Consider the following 19,192-nt stretch of genomic DNA (forward strand, 5'->3'; position numbering starts at 1 on the left):
AAACTCAAAAGTTAAAAACAAAAGTTAAAAGAAAATACCAAAATCAAGATCAAAAGCTTTCTGTGTTAAAAAATATATATACTGCCACGATATGCGTGATCCTGGATGCTATTTCACATCTCCTAAACTTTGAAAGGAAGAAGATTGGTTAGAGCATGTTAGTTTTCTCAGGGTTTCTTCAGAAAAGTGAGTCCTTGGGTATCCTGCAACAATAACTGGAGAAGAAGTCAGTAACATTCAAGTTTTTGTCTGTCTCTTAAACAAATATCTCAAGTCCTCAATGGGTTCACAAGACCACTGGGACTTCGTCTCTGGGTCAGTTCCTCCTGGGGCTTTCTTAAATCTGGAATGATGTACCCAGGGTTTTATATCTGCAAGTTTCAGAGAAGTATGTGTGCTCAGCAAAACATCATAGGGACCAGTCCATTTTTTTGACAGCTGGTTTTGAGCATCCCCGCTCTGCCAAGTCTTCAGTAAGACCTGATCTCCAGGTCTGAAGGGATGCAATGGTTGATCAGGAGGCATAGAGATCCTCAAGGCTGCAAAGTTGTGAATTACTGCCAGAACCTCCTGATGTGTTCACATATTGTGTGATCCGGCAATCTTGTGCTATTTCCGGACTGGGTTTCAGAACTGAGGCCTGGAAAGGTCTTCCAAACACAATTTCTAAGGGGCTTAATTGTAGCCCACTTCTAGGTGCCACTCTTATGCGGAGGAGGGCAAGGGATAGTACCTGGTCCCAACGAAGTTGTGTTTTTTGGCACAGTTTTGCCAAGGTTTTCTTCAAGCTGTGGTTCATCTTTTTTTTTTTTTTTTAATTTATGATTTATTTGTCTGTTTGTTTATACATGCACTGGGTACAGTCAGAAGCGCGGGAGGGTGACAGAATTCACCAGAGCCAGAGTGGGGAGCAGAACAGGCAGAAGGACCGAAGTTCACTGCTGAGGGGAGCAGAGGGCGGCAGGAGAGATCTGCACGCCATGTGGGACCCTCCTCTAGTGGCGGGGAGCAGCCGGGGATCGAACTGGCGCCGCAGAGACCGTGGGCAGCTTCGCAACCCAGCGCTCAACCGATGCGCCACCGGGGAGGCCCGCGGTTCATCTTTTCTGTTTGCCCAGAAGACTGCGGTCTCCATGCAGCATGCAATTTCCAGTTGATCTGTAGCACACTGCTTACTGCATGAGTGACATCAGAGAAAAATGCTGGTCCATTATCACTCTGGATGGAGTCGGACAACCCAAAGCGAGGGATTATCTCCTTCAGCAGCTGTTTTGCAACCTCGGAAGATTTGTCTTTGTGGGAAATGCTTCCACCCATCCTGAGAACGCGTCCACAAAAACCAAGAGGTATTTGAAGTTGCCTGTTGTTCTAGGCATTTGTGTTAAGTCCACCTGTCAGTCCTCCAAAGGGAACTTGCCCCGATACTGAACCCCAATGGCTTTAGGGTGGGAGTCTTGGGGTTATTCCTGGCACATAGTAGAAGAACCCCGGTAATCCCTTGCTATTTTGTGTAAATAAGGGCCCTTCAAATATGGGCGCACTGTTTCTAATAAGGCATCTCTCCCATAGTGAGATCCTTCGTGAAGATGTTTTAGCACCAGATATACCAGGGCCTTCGGGAGGAGTATCATCCCATGGGAGTTTACTCTCCAAGTGGAACTGGGGTCAAACTCAGTAAATCCCCATGCACGAGCTCTCTCCTCCTCCCACTCTGTGTATTCAGGAGCATACTGAGTCAGGGCCACAAGAGGGATGAGTGCACCCTGGAGGGCAGAATGGGCAGAACGGGCAGCCGCCTTAGCCACCCGATCGGCTGCCCTGTTGCCCTTTGCCATGTCAGACTCACCCTTTGGTGGCCAGGACAATGCATCACAGCAACAGCTGATGGTAAAGCTACTGCCTTTAACAGGGCCAGGATTTCTAATGGGTGTTTGACATCCTTGTTACTGGCAGTAAGAAGTACCCGCTCCTTCCAAATGGCCCATGCATGTGGAGAATCATAAAAGAGTACTTGGAGTCAGTAAATATATTGACTCTTTTACCTTTTGAGAGTTCCAATGCACGGGTCAGGGCTATTAATTCAGCTTTTGCGCTGATGTACCTGCCAGAAGAGCCTTGGCCTCCACAGTGTTCTAGAGCGTCACCACTGTGTATCCAGCACATCGATGGCCTTGGTTCATGAAGCTGCTGCCATCTGTAAATAGCTCCCACTCTGGATCTGGCAGAGACTGGTCAGTCAGATCTGGTCGGCTGGCATACACTGTGTCTATGGTTTCTAAACAGTTATGGATTAAAGTGTCATCCTCAAGTCCGTCTGCATTGCTTGGAAGCAGTGTGGCGGGATTCAGGGAATTAGAAACCTGCAGCTTCACATTAGGATTGTCCAACAGAGCTGCTTGATATTTTCCCATTCTCCCGGCAGTCAAGCAAAGTCCACCCTTCTGCTCCAGCAATGTCAAGACCTGATGTGGCACACACACAGTGATGGGCTGACCCAATGTAAACTTCTCTGACTTGTGTAGGAGGTCACAAGTGGCAGCTACGGCATGCAAACATGGAGGCCATCCCTTAGTGGTGTGGTCCAATTGTTTGGACATATATGCAACAGACTGCATTTCTGGCCCCAACAATTGGATTAGCACTCCAAGGCCAACCCCCTGTCTCTCATGTACATAAAGTCTGAATGGCTTCCTAAGATCTGGAAGCCCTAATGCTGGTGCTGAGATCAACTTTACTTTTATTTCATCAAAGTCCTTTTGACATTCTGGGGTCCAAGACAAAGATTCAGAGTCCAGGCCTTTGAGAGCATCATATAAGGGTTTGCAATTAATCCAAAGATAGGAATCCAAATCCTGCAAAACCCAGCCATACCCAAAAATTTGCGCAACTGTCGCCGGTTGCTGGGGACTTTGATGCCCTGGTTTAATTGAACCTTCCTGAGATCCCTGGCTGGCCAGTATTTCCCCAAAAATAGTTGGGGAGTTCTTAAACCCCTGTGGAAGCACAGTCCAGCAATACTGGAGAGTGCTCTTAGGGTCTTGCCACTCAAAGGCAAAAAGCAGTTGATCCTGGGCATCTATTGGGATACAGAAAAAGGCATCCTTAAGGTCTAATACTGAAAACCACCCGAAGTCACCAGGTATGGCAGTTAATAAGGTGTAGGGATTAGGCACGGTGGGATGTAAATCCTGAACAATGTCATTAATGGCCCTTAAATCTTGGACAAAATGGTACTCGCCTGTATGGGGTTTCTTCACTGGCAGAATTGTATGGTGTTGTACGGTGTTGTATGGTTAGCAGCAGGGCCGAATGAGTCCAGATTGAAGGAACCTTTTCAATACTGGCTCAGTTTCCCACAATGCCTCCTCCTTTAAGGGGTATTGCTTCCTCCTTGGGGTTTTGCTCTCCTCTATCACTTCTATCTTTACAGGCTCTGCATGTTTCGCATGTCCTGGGGTCCCATCAGCCCATACCCATTTACTTACTCTTTCAACAATTTCTGGTGGTAAAAGTTCACCTTTCGGTGGAACATCTTGAGTAAGTAACATCTGGAACCGCAGAGCCTGCTCTGGAAGTACCTGTAGGTGAAGCCTCTGATGTTTTGGTGAGAATATAATTCATGTGTTGAGCTTACTTAAAAGATCACGACCAAGCAGAGGGATTGGACATTTATAGGAAGCTATGCTGGAGCTGTGTGGTGCCCAGCCGGCACTCCAAAGGTTGTAAGAAGGCGTTCTGTTGTGGCCTTCCCATAATTCCAGTGACTGCTACAGTCTCTTTGCTCATTTTAGTTAATTTTGAATTCAAAACTGAGTATGTCACTCCAGTGTCCACCAAGAAAGCAATCAGATGATCCCCCAGAGCGAGTGTTACCCGGGGCTCTGAGGGGGTTATTCTAATGGGCTTCTTTAGATCTAGTGGAGCCCCAGGCACCCTTATTCTGCATCTGAACCTTCTCCATGAACTATCATTTGTCTCCTTTCCTCTGCACTTGGCTCTAGATTCCTTCTACTCTGTCTATATTCCCTCCTATCTTCACCTGAGGCTCTACTCTGTGCTATCACTTGTCTCCTATTCTCTGTACTGGGCTCTCGATTCCTTCTCTGTCTGTATTCCCTATCATCATCTGAGCCTCTACTCTGTGCTAACATTTCTTTCCTCTCTCCTTGGTTCCTGGTTCTGTGTACTCCTTCTATATTCCTCCTGTAACCCCTGTGTGAATCATCATATCGTGGTGTTCTCAGTATTCTATCCTGCCTTCTGTAATTATTGCGTCTGCCTCTTCCCTGTAATCTGGAACACTGATTTCTTCCTAGGGGTTCACGTTTCTGTCCATTACTGTTTCCCTGAACCCCTGTTCTGTGGTCTTTTGGTACGAAAACAGTCGCAGGTTTCGGTCTCCTGTCCTCTCTATTATTATAAACCCTAAATGCTAAATCCGCTACCTGGGACGGACTCATCTCTGTGACACTGTCCACCTTAGCTAACTTTTTCTTTGTCTGGGGCACTATGGGTAATGAACACCATAGTGACCAGACGAGCATTTTCTGTACCCAAAAGGCCATATCACTAGATCCACAGCCAGAATCAGCTCTTGGGTGGTCAGATACTGGAGAATTACCAAGAGAAATTAATGGTAGTAGAATTAACTGTGCTATTCTTTGTCCTGAACGAATTTGAATTGTTTTAGTAGGGGAGTCTAACATGATTTTAATCTCCCCAGTATAGTCAGAATCAATAACACCAGGTATAACTTTAATGCCTTGCAATGAGGTAGAGCTTCTACCCAAAACAAGCCCCACGGTGTTTTTAGGGAGTGGCCCATGAACGCCGGTAGCCACTGCAGTACAAGATTGATCTGAGGTTAATATTGCTGTGGAGGTGGAACACAAGTCCAGTACTGCACTACCTGGAATGGCCCTGAGGAGGCTGAATACTGTCCTGCATTGGTAAATGGATTGCTGGGGTTCCCAATTATTTGAAGGGCCTGGGTTGGGCCCTCACCCAGTTTCCCGAACCAGGTGACCGAGTGGCAGGCAGATTAGGATTGACATCATTATTTTTTTGTCCAATAGGGGGCAACAAAGTTCCATTTTGATGAAATTTAGATCTACAGTCTTTAGCCCAATGAAATCCTTTATTACAGCGTGGGCACACACTATTTGGAAGAGCCATATTGTTAGGATATTGAAAGCAAATTCGACCTGAAGCCGATTTTTTCATTTTATTGGGACAATTACGACTAAAGTGTCCCCGCTGGTCACATGAGTAGCAGGCATTAACATTTTTTCCACTGTTTTGATCTCCCTTGGGGCTGTTTAAATTAGCAAACCATTGACTACTGGTTTGTCCTTGAAGAGCAGCAGCTATTGCTATTCCTTGTAAATATGATGGTGTAATCTCAGAACAGGCTTTAACAAAATCATCTAAACTGCCAGTTTTTCGGATAGGCCGGATTAAGGTCTGACAAGCCATTGTAGCATTTTCAAAGGCCAATTGTTTAATAATTACGTCTGCAGCTTCTTCATTAGTAGTAACCTTTTGGACAGCATCAATAAGTTTTGCCAAAAAATCCTGATAAGGCTCTTCTGGACCTTGCTTTGTATTACGTAAGCCAGCAGTTTTGATTTCTCCAGATGGTAACTGTCTCCATGCATTAATGGCTGTCTGTGTACTCTGCTGTAAAGCCCGGGTGGGCAAATTAAGTTGATTTTGGCCAAAAAGCCAATCATCCTGACCCAGTAGCATCTCAATAGTAACTGTCTTATCTCCACTCTTTGTATTTCGTTTTATCATTTGTCTGGCCTCATCTTCATAATTAGCTTTCCATAACAAGTACACTCCAGGTGGTAAACAAGATTTTGCCGTTTGATGCCAATCATGAGGGGTCATCCACCTTCCTCCAATCACCTCTACTAGATGTAAAGCATAAGGCGAAATAGGGCCATACTCAGTCACTGCAGTTTTCAATTCTTTTAAAAGTTTATATGGGATAGGTTCCCACTGTGGGTCACTGAACTCATCGTCCACAAATGTAACAGGAGAACATTTAAAAGTAAAATCTCCTTCCCGAATAGCCTCCTGCATTGCTCCTGCAAAGCCTGACTTACAAAAAGGAGGTGGGGTTTGTTTACAGGCTAAGATTTTCTTCTGAGGGTTTTTTCAGGCTTAGGCAAATTTGCTAATGCATTGTAATCAGGGGCTGTGGCATTAACTGGAAAATGCCGAGCATGTTTATATTTTGTGGCCTCTTCCTCAAGGACCACTTCACCTTTTGGGGGGAACTGATCAACTTTTCGCTTATCGTCCCATTTAGCCTCCTCCTCATCTTTTGTATCAGATCGTTTTACTGCTAAAACCTGAGAGGCTGATTTATGTAATAATGGCGTCTCCTTGGTAGAGGTAGCGTTATGAATTTCTTTTAATTTTTTGTCAAGAACTTGAGGACCAGGTAAAGGATCCAATATGTCTCTCAAAAGTCCCCACAATGCAAATGCTTCCAACGGCACGTTTTCAGATCCATAATTAGAATAATATCGCCTCATTTCCTCTCCCACTTTATTCCATATTTCTATATCAAGACTGCCGCCTCTTGGAAACCAAGGGCAACACTCTTCCACAAAAGCTAAAAATTTGATGAATGGGGCATGAGCAATTGCTATACCCTTTTTTGCAAGCATATGGTTAATAATATCAATAAAGAGTCGTCTTTCCTTTGATTCCTTGTCGCCCATGACTTCTCAAACTAGTTCTCTGATTATTGCTCCCCTAACTCTGCTTCTCTTTGCAGAGGGGTGGTGCTAGCCCATGAGCAAAATCCTAGCTGTCCCTGACTAAAGGAAGCTTACCTTACAGGTCCCTGTTCCAGGTGATACTTGCTGGGAGCCAGCTCCAGCAAACTGTTATGTCAGGGGTTCCTGCACCAACGAGACTGAATGGACGAATCTGAGGGGGTGAGAGGAAAGGAAATGAGGAGACACAGACACTTGATCAGGGTGCAAGTATCTCCTACTGAGGGTCTCAGCAGCTCTTTATTTATACATCTCAAGCAAGCCATGGGAGTACATAAGCCAGTGCTTTCAAGTAGTAAAAAAGACTAACAACCTTGACACACTTTCAAAATCAGCCTGGGGACAGATGACCCCTTGCTGAGGTGATAGTAGCCATTTCATTTTGTTCTAAAGGTAAATACAATTATCACACAAAATGTCCACTAACAATCATTTATTTTCCACTGCCCAGTAATCATTCTGTTAATGCTAAATACAGCAAAGCAACAAAAAATGTATATGACTAAAACTTAACTCCTTTATAACTGCTAAATTACTAATTAATCGTAATTTATAAAATTCCTAAATCTTAAACATTAAAAAACAATCACTTTATATATTGGTAATCAAATCCAATTGCTGCTAAAATCAAAACTTTTCATTCCAATAACTGATTTATTCTAATTTAATAAAAAGTAGTAAGTTATTAAAAGGAATTAAAAAACCAAAGAATCTCAGTGCCGCATAACTTGCACTGACCTTTTTCTATGCCCAAGCTTTAAAAGGAAACTCCTTTTACTTTCTCAAGGCAATATTTTTTACCTATTGCTTCTTTATTTATCTTGTCAACTAACTGCTATCCCTAACTTCAAGGCTCCTCTCCATATATTGCTTCTTCATTTATCTTGTCAACTAACTTTTTTCTAACTTCAAGTATCAATTAATTTCAACTATCAACCAACTGCTATCTCTAACCTCTCCATATGGTCTCTGCCTTAAAAGACCACAAATCTATGTCAAAGACTTGGCCGGGAATGTTTACAGCCTTTAGTTCCCAGAGGTTTTCAGGTGTGACATATCACTTGTTTTTGTCAGACCAAAATTTAAATCACTGCTTCCAAGCAGAAAGATACTAATTGTTTCAAAATGTACTGTTTATATCATGCAGTGCCATTGTCATCAAATTAGTTATTTAGTATTTGGTCATGCAACATTTGCAGTTTACTTTTCAAATATGTGTATTAACAATTGCCATATTCAGAAGAATCAGCCATAAACAAAGAAGAATCTAGCAGGAGTCAGCTAACGAGATTCCGGACTTTTCAGGAATGGGTCCCATGCCTGTGTTATAGGACAGCCCCGATATTGAAGGGGTTGCCTGGCTGTGGTTCCTCACTCGCGCTTAAAAGGGACTTATTAATACTCCACTACAGGCATACACAAAAGGTTAATTAAAGGTTTATTTACAAGGGAAAAGGAAATAAGGAAAATGTACAACTCAGGGAGAAAATAGGGAAATAAAGTCTTTAAAGTGTCCTACCCAATCCGCCGACCTGGAAACCCAAAGTCACTCTCAGAGCTGGCCGGACACTGCGAGCTGGCGGGGAGCCAAAATGGAGGACCCTCCAAAGCCCATGTGTCTAGCCTTATACCAACCTGTTTGCTTAAGCCCACCCTCAGGTCCAGCCACCTTCCCTTTGGTGGTGATGGGATTTGGAGTTCCCAGTGTCTTTGGCTTTGGCCTGGGGTGGGGGTGGAGTCCACAAAGCCTGTAAGGAATTAGCTTTAGGACATCCTTTTCCCCCTAACACAATCTCCTAATCAAATTTGTTTCTTCTAACCTAGAAGAAGCTCTTCAAGTTTAAAGTCCTCCAAGCAAAACAGCCGATCCATACAAAAGGAACAGCCTGCCCAGGATGCCCTACTCCTTGGACTCCAAATGACCCACTGTGGGGAGCCATGCTACTCCTGTGGTCTGACAAAGTTCCGGGCAGGGGCGGATTCCAGAAAAGTCAGGAATCTCCTTAGCTGACTCCCGCTAGATTCTCCTCATTTGTCTATGGCTAGTTTCTACCATTGCTAAAATACGCATTTAAGTAAAACTGCAAATACTGATCAATCACTGAATAACCAATTTGATGGCAAATGGCACTGCATGATACAAATATTACATTTTTTATAAAATTAGTAGTTCTCTGCCAAAAGGCAGCAATTCAACATTGGGTCTTACATTAACAAGTGAAAAAACCTCTGAGAACAAAAGGCCATAAACATCCCTTGGCCAAGTCCTTTAGTATGGAGATGTGGTCTTTTGAGGCAAGGGCTAATTGGAGAAGGAAATTCTTTTACTTTAAACTTAAAAATAACAGTTGAGGGTCAGAGGTGAGCCAGGCCCCAAGTGTAAGAAAACGCCTGATAAGCCAGGAGAAGCCATAGCTGACTCCTGCTAAATTATTCCTGTTTATTTAGGGCTAATTCCCATGGATGTAGCAGTTGGTATGGTAGCTGTTAGAGTATGCATTCAAGAATAAGTCAACAGCAATTTTGTGACTGGTTGAGCTAGCTATAACCATCTTTGGCCCTGCCTCTGATAAAATGTTTGTAATTCCTTATAGCTACAAACAATCAGCAATCTTACAGAGAAAGGAATTTTCTCTTGATCATAAAATTAGATACGGAAACTAGGCTGACTAGATAAGTAGAAGAGTGAGACACAGGGCAAGCTAGGAATTAGGCAGTTTCAGGGACAGTGCAGGAGGGGACCTCGGAAGAATTTAGGGAGGCTTCAGAGATAAGGACAACCAAGGGAAAGTAACCAATTCCACTAGGAAAAACAAACATGCCAGGACCAAGGACAACATTGTTAACGCTGGTCCTGGTTTCCTTCAGGTGGTAAAGGGAGGCGGAGATTGGAGAAATGGAGAGTGGTTTAATTTATGGACAACTTAGAAGGGCAGCTGTTTAACTTCAATGCAGGGATGCTCATCCAGAGGACTGGGCCATAAAGATAAAGATGTAACAAATGGGGAAAGAGAAAGCTGTTAGATAAGATGTGAAGATCCCCCACTCAGTAGCAAATTAAGTGAGACAGCAGAGAACTAACCAATCACAAAGAGACTGGTGGAGCTTTAGAATAATGAGGGAAAGAAGATCTATATTCCCTGAGACAGGACTCCACTTTGGCTTCCTTGCCCCTCCCAGGCCTGGGAGTTCCCCTTTATTTCTGTTCTTTTTCTCCTCAATAAACTTTTTCTTTCTCTGAACAAACCTGCCTCTTCTCGCTTGCTTGCCTGAGCGTCTGCGAAGCTCCTGCTGCGGCTTCATGTGACACCAACCCGTGGGGGTCTAGTGGCCTCCCCGGGGTCTAGTGGCCGGAGCTCAGCGCTGCCCTGCAGCCTGGGATCCGTTCCTGGCTGAGAGACTAGGCCTGACAATTCCGGTATCAAGAGTAATAGGTAGAAAACTGTTTAGATTAGGAGAATTCCTCCCTTAATTGAGAGCTGGACGCTAGGGAAGAGTCAGTGCAGCTTGCCTGGCATTAACGCCCTCCTTGGTTCCTTAATATCCAATCAATATTAAAACAATATACTATAGATAATGTCTTCTATATAATAGCCTTCTGTTTTTTGCTTTAATCAATTGGTTATATTTTAGCCTAAACTTTATAAGTTAGTTAGGTCTGGGCGGGGAATGATGGAGGACAAGAATAGAAAAACTGGAAAGGAGGCCTCACAAGACTAAAACCTAACTCACACAAGGAGGTGGGAGTGGAGGGGAATAACATGACCATTAACCCCTGTAGAGGTCGTGACCCTTAGGCACCAGGCAGGAGACCCAAACAGGATCAAGTGCTCTAGGGAGTGGAGCACAGACCTGAGGGGAAAGATATGGAGATTGGGCCCACCCTGGAATCTCTGGTCCCTTTCTTGTTTTGCCTGTTACCCAACATCAGCAACAAGCAGGCCACTCCACGGAGGAGGAGTGACCCCTCCAAAAAAGAAAAGGACTAAACTGGTGGAGTCTCTGCACAGGCTCGGGGCAGCACTCCCACTGCCCACCTGTGACTATGCAGGTGCTTCCTTTCCCAACTCTCTCCCTCTGCAGGGCAGCAGCCTCCTGCCTGCCCGTGACCGACCTGTACCATGCCGGGACTTCTCTTCATTGACCTCCCTCGGGGGAGGCAGCTCTCCTCAAGACCGACTGCCTGCAACCATGCAGGCCTCTCTTAGCAAAACCTGTATCTTTCCCTTACCCTAATAAACCTGGTCTTTATATATGACTAATGTCCCTGTCTCATGGCGAAACTCTCCTCGGAAACTCTGAAACGGGAGCTCTGGTGAAACCTTTCAAGAGTGAACCCAAGAACCCCGCACTTCACAAAAGGACATCAAGATCAACGTGGGGTACAGGGAGTCCAATCCACAGTGTACATTACCCAGTGGCAACATTGTCCATCTCAAGGGAATATGTCCCGACACAAAATGCCACAGTCCAAGTCTCCCAGGACATCCTCCATTCAGAGCAAGTCCTACAAAATCAGCTAACATCATCAGAAAAGACGGAGACACCCTCAACCTGGATTCATATAATCCAAAATGCTATGCTCTTCCTAAATGACTCTTTTGGGACTAATACCTCCTCTTGTTTCCTCTGCGCTTCCCTTCAGAGGCCTCTACTGGCAGCAGCTCCAATTATTGAGATTAATGACCAAGATAACAGACGCTGCTTGCCAGACTCCCCAACTCTCAGTCCCCCTATGGGACTCCAATCACAGCTACCCCTGCTAGCAAACTGACGCCCTTGTGGGCTTTCATTCCTGCACTTCTAACATTTCGGTTAACGAATAGACACCTCCTTAGAAAAACCCTCTGTGTCTTTAGCATCATCACAAAGACAGCTCCCCTCCTGGCACACGCCACTCTCCAAAACCATTGGGCTCTGGACATGTGAACAGCTGATAAGGGGACACCTGCCTGTTCCTCAGGGAAGAATGTTGTTACTGTATCCGTGAGTCAGGGATTGTAGAACAAAGTGTGGAAGCCTTCATGAAACTACGCAAAGACATGGAAAGGGAAAGCGGGGGGCTCCAACTCTCCGCTGACATGGTTTCAAAATCATGGCTCCTCCCACTCTTGGGGCCAATACTAATGATCACCTTTTTTTTCTTTTTGCTCCTTGCCTCCTAAAATTCATACAGGCTCACATTCAGTAAATGTCTCCTACCACCTTTAACCAACTCCTTCTCCACCCACATTCTCGCATCCCTGCAGAAGACCCTCATAAGCAGGCCTGAGCCCCCACCTGGTCTTTGCCCCCTCCAGCAGGAAGCAGCCAAAGAAAGAAGCTTCACTCTTTCTCCTAACAAAAGTGTTATAGGGCAGGGAGAGGGGCAGCCCAAACCCCGCAAACCTGCCTATTCTAAATGGGTTCTGCCATCCGCCGCATCAACACAAAACATAGGAGACTTTAATGGGAAGGAACTTTAATAAAACTAGGAAACAATACAGGTAAGGCAAAGAGTCTAGTTTCTAAATCAAGCACCCAAAGTTACACGTCCCCTCGTGGGTAAAAGTCCATCCAAATGGGATTGGCCCAGAGCAAGGCCCCAAGGCCTGCCACAAGTCTAAAGCATCTTCCAGTGGGGACCCACAGAAAAGGGTCACAAACAACCGGACAAGCCCGGAAGGAAAAGAGCAAAATCAACATCAAGCTAAAAGCTGCCATTGTCACCTCCCCACGGGTCTCACCCACATCTGTGTCACCCAGTCCATGACCAAAAGACAAGCGCAGTTTCTTTACGTGTCTCTAGGCTCCATGCGCCTCCTCCAGGTCTCCTGGCTCCATCCTGCTTCCTTCCTCAGTCTCTTCTGCAGCTTCTCCTCTTCCTGCTCAGCTCCACCCTCCCTTGGGTGGGGCAGGGAACCTCCCCCTTTCCTGGGACCACCCTGTTACAAAAGGATGGCATCAGGGCCTCCCCGGTGGCGCTGGGTTGCGAAGCTGCCCGCAGCCTCTGCAGAGCCGGTTCTATCCCAGCCTGCCGGGCGAGGGTCCCACATGGCACGCAGACCTCTCCTGCTGTGTTCTTCTGACTGTACCCAGCGCTTCTGACTGTACCCAGTCTTGCATGTATGTATAAATATAAATACATACATACATAGAGCTTAAAAAAAAAAAAAAAAAGGCTGGTGAAAGGTCCATGCAGGAGGCAGGAATGCAAAAATTCACCAGGCAGCCCACCTGGGAACAGGAATGGGAAAGCCTCTCTAGAGAATTCAGACAATGAACCTCCATCCCCCCCCCTCTTCCCAGCCCTAAAAATCTTTTCTGACAAAGAAACTCACTCTGCCCTACAATTCTTTTTGCACACTACGAACTTTCCCCTTCCCCCGCAATTCAAACCCAGTTTCCCACCTGACCTCTCCTCACCCTATAAAAGCCTGCCTCCCGTGACAACGTGTGCGGCTTCACGGACCCCCACCTTGGGTCTGTGAAGTCCGGCCACAGTAAATTTTCCCTTCCTTTTGTTATAGGACAGGGAGAGAATTGTTAGGGGAAAAGGCAGTCCCAAACCAAATTCCATACAGGCTTTGTGGACTCCACCCCACCCAGGTCAAAGCCAAAGACACTGGGAACTCCAAATCCCAGTGTCTTTGGCTTTGACCTGGGGTGGAGTCCACAAAGCCTGTATGGAATTTGCTTTGGGACTGCCTTTTCCTAACACTTTGAGGAAGCTTAGCCTGGCTCTCCCTGTCTTTACCACGCGGAACCTTTCAGTTCTGTGCTCAAATTGTAACAGGGTGGTAACAGGGTGTAACTGTGGAGCGTTGGTGTTTTAATTAGCAAATGTATGCCTGGGTGTTAAGGAAAGAGTAGCCTTAAGCAGTAACTGGTAATCGCTGGTAGCCTTGATGGATTCTTGGAGATAACTTGAATTTTTGCAAAGTCTGGATCAGAAAAATTAACAAGATTTTGTCTGAGTCTGAAAGGATTTGCTGCTGTGAATTTTGTCTACACAATTTGTTTTGGGCATGTTTGCCATTTTGAATACTGGATTTGTTCAATTGCTGGTGTAAGACAAGATTCTAAGTTTCTGCTTCCTACTGAGGAAGGTCTGTTATGGAAAGCACTCTTTAGGGTGCATCATGTAACTGTACCAGGTTTTCATACCTGTGTTGTTGTTGTCCCTCCCTAGTGTGGGGGAGGTGTAATTTGTGCTTAGATGTTTAATCTGCTCTTTCAGCTTCTGTCCCAGAGTGGCTAACAGAAGTAAGGAGATGACTCCTTTTAATTGAAAGTTAATTACTGATAATTTGATTTTGCTTTTTCAGGTTCTATTCCAGGAAACCCAAGGAGTGCCTGCTTGGTGGCTAACAAGAGATGACTCCTTTTGCTTAAAAGTTAACTTTTATTCTTTCAGTTGCTGTACAGAATACCCCAGGATTGACTTCTAATAAAAAGTCTTCAACACTGAAAACCCTAAGGTGATAAACAAGGTCATGTAACTCCTGTGATTAATAAAACTTTTCCTTCCTATTTCCAAAGTCTTAGGTTTGCAGGATGACAACTGGAAATTTTTCTGCCAGCAACACTCCACATTTTTTTGGACTTTGATATTTTTTTTTCTGAGCCTATGGAGTAAAACTGCAGTTACATAACATATTCTACATGGCATAACTAAAAAAAAAAAACTGTCTTTGTCTATATGTTGTATGTCTGTATGTCCTTGTGTCTAACTGTCTTGACCTCCAGTGATTGACAAATTGGTATACATGGTGCCCATAGAAGTTGAAAAAAAAAAAGTCTCCAGTCATGAGAAAAATAAAGGTTATGGTTTGATTGTCAACATTGTGCTACTGAACTAAGCCGGTGCCTTCATAGACATTAAATATTGTTGTTTCTGTTAATTTTCTGATATTTATGGCAAAGCTTCCCAGAAATCTAAATTCAAGTACAAATTTGGTAGCCTGTCATTTGACTGATGCAAGGAAATTTTGTGGAACCTCAGTAGAGCTCCTGAGACACTCCACGAAGTTTCTCCCTTTCCTCCTGGGAAGGCACTAGATGAATTTGTTTTATTTGGCTTTTACCTAATGAAGTAAAACTGGAAGGGAAGCATTGTCACTTGGGAAAATGGTAAAACTTTGGTATGTACAAAATGTTAACAGCAGTATCTGGTATGTATGTAAATTGTCAATGGTGATTGTCACCTTGTAATATTGTATAATTCAATTGTTTCACACCTACAGAAATTGTTTCCGGAAATATAGGGAGAAAAGGTCTCAACAGATTCCTATTGATGGAACTGTTGAGAGTAAAAAAAAAACTTTCCTACAAAGGACTGAATAGACCTAGAAATACACCTGACATTTACTAAGGTTTCTTTGACATAATACTGGAAATTTTTTTTTATGCATTCTGTCCTGAATCCACGAAATTTTTGTTTTGTTTTGTTTTGTTTTGAGTAACCAGGATCTGCAGAAAGGTTGCAATTTTTTTCCAGCAAAGCTGACTTGTCACATTTTCTCTCCCCTTGATACCAACACAGCATACAAATAGTGGTAGTAATTTTGCTACTTATCTTAGAGTCTGTTTTTGCATAACTTCCATAGGGATTTTGTCTGTTTTAACAAAAAAATTGGACGCGAGTTTGATTGTGTGGCTTTGTGTGGAGTTCTTCCGGAAAGTTGAAAAAGAGCTGAACCAAGAAGAGGAGAACCTGTTTGCCTTGTTTGTAGGGTTCCAGAGACCTCCAAAGAAGGTGAGGAAGCTTGCCTCCATTGGCAGGACTGGACAACCCCGGCCAACGAAAATGCCCTGGTACCCTCGAGAAGAGGAAAGCCCAGGTGGAGTCTGATGAGACCAACTTTATACCTGAAGCATGCATCGACTGGATGCCACCGGTTCGCTCTGATCCTGTGTGGAGTATTTCAACAAAGCCAGCTAAAAAAATGCTGTTAGTTATTTCTACCCTGTGATTTTATGCAAAAATAGGAAAAATGGTTTAAAGGTAGATTTAATTTGCAAACTTTTGCTATGCTGTTAAAGTTTGGGATCAAGGTTGAGAGAATTCGTTTTTGCATAAGTTGAACCATTTTAACATTTTTTTCCCTGTGATTTTGATATATTTGCTATCTTGTTTTAGCCAATGCTCCAGATTTTTTTTTCTTTTGGCTTGGATAATGGACTATTTTAAGTAATGAAACTGTCATACTGGACATTCATGGACAATGCTGCTGACTAATTGTTGCTTCTCTTACACACATTGTAACCCTGAAAAAAGACTGTCTCCTAAGATTACACCCTGAGATCTGTGCCACCATAGATATGGTGGAATAAAAATTAAAAGGGGGATTGTAACAGGGTGGTCCCCAGGAAAGGGGGAGGTTCCCTGCCCCACCCAAGGGAGGGTGGAGCTGAGCAGGAAGAGGAGAAGCTGAAAAAGAGACTGAGGAAGGAAGCAGGATGGAGCCAGGAGACCTGGAGGAGGCGCATGGAGCCTAGAGACACGTAAAGAAACTGCGCTTGTCTTTTGGTCGTGGACTGGGTGACACAGATGTGGGTGAGACCTGTGGGGAGGTGACAATGGCAGCTTTTATCTTGATGTTGATTTTGCTCTTTTCCTTCCGGGCTTGTCTGGTTGTTTGTGACCCTTTTCTGTGGGTCCCCACTGGAAGATGCTTTAGACTTGTAGCAGGCTTTGGGGCCTTGTTCTGGGCCGATCCCATATGGATGGACTTTTACCCACGAGGGGACGGGTAACTTTGGGTGCTTCATTTAGAAACTAGACTCTTTGCCTTACCTGTATTGTTTCCTAGTTGTATTAAAGTTCCTTCCCATTAAAGTCTCATATGTTTTGTGTTGATGCGGCGGATGGCAGAACCCATTTAGAATAGGCAGGTTTGCGGGGCTTGGGCTACCCATCTCCCTGTCCTATAACAAAATGACTTGCTATAGAAACATTTAAGGTTTGTGTCAGTAGTGGACTTATGCAAAACCAAACTTTAATTTACATCTGCAATAAGGACTCAAGTATCCTTAAACTGCTCTCACTAGTTTTTGATGACAAGTTAAGGACTGTTTATATAATCTAAAATCTTTGGTGTTTTTACCCTCAGGTTACATGAGAAAAACTCTTTTCCTATCAGCATTGCTGAGCCTCATCAAAGAAAGAGCTCTATTCTTAAAAAGCCTTATACTCTGAGTAATTAGCTATTTTATAAAAATCTGTAAGTCTGTTAATCATATGACAAATTCCTTGACACCAAAAATTCGAAAATATTAAAGTCTTTGTCCTAAAAAGTGTTTTCCTTGAAAAAACTAATTGGTTCAATCTGGGTATATTGATAAAAATACATAACACATTAAATTTTAGTCTTCCTTCCTATTCCTCCCTATTCCTCTATGGGGACAGGGCATCATAACCAAATTCCAAACTAACAGCCCATTGGCTCTTCTAGCCACTGCTACAAAAGGTTGAAATGTTACAGGGCAGCCCCGATATAAAACGGGTTGCCTGGCTGTGGGTCCTCACCCCCGTGCTTAACAGGGACTTATTAATACTCCACTGCAGGCACACTCAAAGGTTAATAAAAGGTTTATTTACAAGGGAAAAGGAAATAAGGAAAATGTACAACTCAGGGAGAAAATAGGGAAATTAAGTCTTAAATGCGTCCTACCTGATCCTTGAACCTGGAAACCCAATGGCACTCTGAGAGCTGCTGGAGAGCAGCAAGCTGGGGGAGAGCCAAAAAGTAGTCCTCCCCAGGATCTCGTGTCTGGTGTTATACCAAACCTGACTGCTTAGCTCCACCCTCAGGTCCCAGCCACCTTCCCTTTGGTGGTGATGGGATTTGTCTTTCCCAATGTCCTGATGGCTTTGGTCTGGAGTGGGGGTGGGGTCCACAAAGCCTGTATGGAATTAGCTCAGGACATCCTTTCCCCCTAACAGAAATAATAGAGGCCTCAGGTCTCCACCATAATGGTATTTGACAAATAGACATTATATTCATGTCTTTAAAGACATCTACTCTGCATTAATTCAAGCCTCGGCCCAAGCAGGGTAAACTGTTAAACATACTAAAATACAAAACAAACAAAAAAACCCACCTTTTATCTGCCATTGCAGGGATGGGAATCCCATCACCAATAAAAGCTGATAATGGACCTGCTTCCATCTCCAAAGTCTTTAACTCCTCCTGCTAGTTTGGAATATTCACCATGTGCCTGGCGTCCCTGGTAACCCTACCGGATGAACTTAACTCTTTATAGTTAAAAGAGCCAATAGGCTCCTGAAAACACAACTTATTAAACAAAAAGTGGTAATCTAAAGAGCAAGTTGCCCCCACGGGAACAAATATATAAAGCTCTATTGACTTTAAACTTCCTAAACCGCCACCCCTCCGCCCTAACAGCTGTGCGGGCATCTCACTCCTGCTGAGCTGGACGAGACCTGCGGTTGGCACCGACCCCGCCGCCAGGACCAGCCTGGCCGGGCCTGTCCCATCCCTGACCCGGGATGGGGCGCTGCTGTCTGTGCCCCAAGCACAGGCTGTGCGCCCTGACCAGGAGTTGGGTCCACCAGGGGTGAACCCCGCTTCGGAGACTCACCCCAGCGCCGGCTCCGCGTCTCCCCACAGCCCCAGGGCGCGGGCGGGGACCTGGGCAGCCGCACCCGCCGGTGCTTCCCGCGCTCCCGGCTGCCCTTGGCTGTTGGCGGGTCTCCGCGGGGTCCCCGCCTTGCTCTGGGGGCGCCGAGTCTGTTATGATCCAGCGCCCTTGGCTCACGGCCGTGGCGGGTCCCCACAGCGCCCCTGGCCGCAGGTGTGGCCGCTGAGGCGCCTCCCTTCTGCTCGCGTCCTGCGGGTCCCGCGGCGGTTCTGGTTTCCTCCCCTTCTGCGGGGCGGGGCGCGCTGGAGTTAATGGTGGGGGAGGCGCCGGGGTCTGCTGCTCGCCTCTCTCCGCCTCTGTGCCTGCAACTCTCCTCTCCGGGCCGTTTGCCGCGTCGCCGGTTTCTCTTGCGGGTCCAGGTTCTCAAGGGACCTGCCGCCCTGTCTCCCTCGTGTTTCGTGGGAGAACTCTCTCGCAGCGCGTCTCCCCGCCGCGTGGATGCGCTGACTGGTCCCCAGATCCGATACTTGCCTCACCCCCGCCTCCCGGGGGCCAGGGAGGAGGAAGAGGACCTTGCGGGCTCAATGGGGCATCCGCTGGACCCTCCTGGGTTGATCTAAAAAAGTGAAGAGAAAAATGAAAAAAAAAAAACTTTCAGTAAGGGAATGAGAAGGGGGAACAGCTGCTGGAGACCAGCTCCAGCTACATGGCGTGTCAGGGGCCTCAGAAAGGAGAGGACGCGTCGGTGAAATCTTGAGGGGCTGAGGGGAAGTGGAGTGAGTTAGGTGAGGTAGTGAGGAGACACTGACACTCTC

The 19,192-nt window shown here is 45.3% G+C and overlaps 1 long non-coding RNA gene across 1 annotated transcript; it reads right to left on the reverse strand.

The window, feature by feature from the left end:
* Positions 1–2,837: 2,837 nt before the first annotated feature.
* LOC119251223 (uncharacterized) lies at positions 2,838–18,595 on the reverse strand. The gene is made up of 3 exons (XR_008553125.1): positions 18,378–18,595; positions 6,849–6,945; positions 2,838–3,578 (listed from the first exon to the last, which is right to left on the reverse strand). It is a non-coding gene; the product is annotated as an uncharacterized LOC119251223 (long non-coding RNA).
* Between the last annotated feature and the right edge of the window lie 597 nt (positions 18,596–19,192).

The sequence above is a fragment of the Talpa occidentalis genome, unplaced genomic scaffold (assembly GCF_014898055.3).
Source record: "Talpa occidentalis isolate TD23 unplaced genomic scaffold, MPIMG_talOcc4v2.1 talOcc4.2, whole genome shotgun sequence".
Lineage (NCBI taxonomy): Eukaryota > Metazoa > Chordata > Mammalia > Eulipotyphla > Talpidae > Talpa > Talpa occidentalis.